The following is a 2,186-nucleotide window of genomic DNA, read 5'->3' as shown; positions in this document are numbered from 1 at the left end:
AGAGTTGTAGACATTTTACTGTTCTTTGAAAAAAAGAAGAATCTATAATAAGCATGTTCATTTTAGAGAAATACTGTTTATTATTTTTTTTGTAACCATTCCCAAATTATTTAAAATGTCTTTCTTTGTTCTAGAGCAGTGTATATATTGGTTAGAATGGGCCTAGAGCTGATGCATTTCCAGGAAGATTTTCAAGAGAGCTGCCGGATTCAGAGTATCTTTCCTCAGGATGGCATTATACTGGGGATGGGGGGCAGGGGCAGATGATTCGTACAGAACTGTGCTGTTTCAAGGTAAGCATATGGAGTTCAAGAACTTTATCAAGAAATCTAAAGCATCATCCTTTTTGGTGTCGTCAATGTGAAATGGAATATTCATCCTGCTTCTATTTTGGAACATTCCTAGATATATGTAGAATCCTTGGGAATTATCAGTGATACCAGAAATGATTTTTTTTTTTTTTTACATAGATGGAGCCAAGGTTTTCCATGACTGTTGCACTTTCATGATTCTTAATCCACTCCAGGACCAAGCCCATGTCACAGAGGCTGAAATATGGGGGTGAGGCAGGGTGTGTGTGTATGGGGGTGTGTGGTACAGTTGTTTCCAGTCCTCACTTCAGATATACCAAGGGGATGATTGCCACTATGACCCCAACAGACCAAGGCAATGGTCACCACTGCGATCCCAGCAGATAAAGGAGAGAGTCACTACTCTGACCTCATCAGAACAAGGAGTTGGTCACCACTCTGACCCCAGCTGACCCATCATTCTCATGGGCACCAGCAAAAAATTTATACCAAACTTGGAAACATCTACTGACTCGGATAAGAAGTTTCAGGACATATGGAGGGAATATAAAATGTGGCAGGAGATTTGGCTGGAAAAGTAGGCAGGATCAAGGCCAGGAAGGACATGAAAGCATCAAGCTAAAAAGTAGAGACATCAGTCTTTAACATTACAGAGGGCCCATAAGGGATTTAAGCAGAGAAAGAACATGATCAGATAAGCAAGTTAGAAATAACTTATTAGCAGCAATGTGATGTGAAATTATTATTTTTAGAGTTTCAAACACAGCCTCATAATAATATAGAATGGACACTAGTTGCCAGTCTTGCAAGGTTGTATCTGGAAGACACTCCTTGCCCACTGGGTGGGTCCTCCCTGGCTGACTTCTCATTTCTGCCACTTAGTGGATTCCATGGAGGTGGTGACCTTCAGGCCTGGACCTGCCAACCTGCCATGCTCAGTGTTACTAGAGATATGAAAGGAGTGGATAGACCACAGAGGAATTAGTATTAGTTCTTGAGATGAGCCGCATCAGCAGATCCTGCTAACATTATTAACAACACACAGAATTTTGCAAGGGAATTGTTTGCCATTGTAGACAACTACAAGTTGATTTTTGTGCAAGGAAGTAGGTCCAGCCAGTTCAGCACTGTCCCTTTAAGCCTGATTGCCTGAAAGTAAGAAAGTGTGCTGACTGTGTGGCGACAGGAGCTTGGCAAGCTAAAGCCACAGAAGAAGCCAAGAAGTTTGGGACTGTGAATACAGTCCACCTGAAACTTGGGAGAAGTAAAAAAAATTCCAGATCCAAACACCTGGAACTTCAACCTGACACTTCCTATGTGTAACACTGTGTAAATGAGACTGTGCACACAGTGGAGTTTGACATCAGAGCTGATGTCAAGGGAGCGGTGCTGGCTTGCCATGTGTCCTCAAATAGAGCTCTGCTTTTTCTCTTTCTTTTTTTTTTTTCTCTCTTTTTGAACATGGTACCTTCTTCATCCAGAATTCCTCCCCTCATTCTAACCCCAGATTACCTTTCCTTTCTTTGCTCCTTTTTATCCTATTTATCCTTCTAGACTCAATCCGGGTCTCAGTTCCTCCAGAGGCTTCTCTTCTCCTGTGCTCACTGCTGTAGCAGTACAGTGTACTCTCCACTCATCTTCATTTACTTGCCATTATCTGCAACTCAAAGCTAGACTGTAAGATTTTGTGCTAAGAACTGAACTGACCATCTCGCAAGTGTATCCTGGCTACACTAAATATTAAGAAAAGAGGCAGATAGTTGCCTCATCTGTCTCTGCAAAGAATCACATTTTTTTTTAGTATCTTTTTTTCTTTTTGGTACCAGGCATAGAACCCAGGGCACTTAACCACCAACCCACATCCCAGCCCTATTT

The 2,186-nt window shown here is 41.9% G+C and overlaps 1 pseudogene; it reads left to right on the top strand.

Moving 5' to 3' along the window:
* The first annotated feature begins 263 nt into the window (after positions 1–263).
* On the top strand, positions 264–1,899 carry LOC125617299 (annotated as a pseudogene).
* Positions 1,900–2,186: the final 287 nt, after the last annotated feature.

This window comes from Marmota marmota, unplaced genomic scaffold (genome assembly GCF_001458135.2).
Source record: "Marmota marmota marmota unplaced genomic scaffold, marMar, whole genome shotgun sequence".
Taxonomy (NCBI): domain Eukaryota; kingdom Metazoa; phylum Chordata; class Mammalia; order Rodentia; family Sciuridae; genus Marmota; species Marmota marmota.
This window is presented reverse-complemented; position numbering and strand designations above follow the sequence as displayed.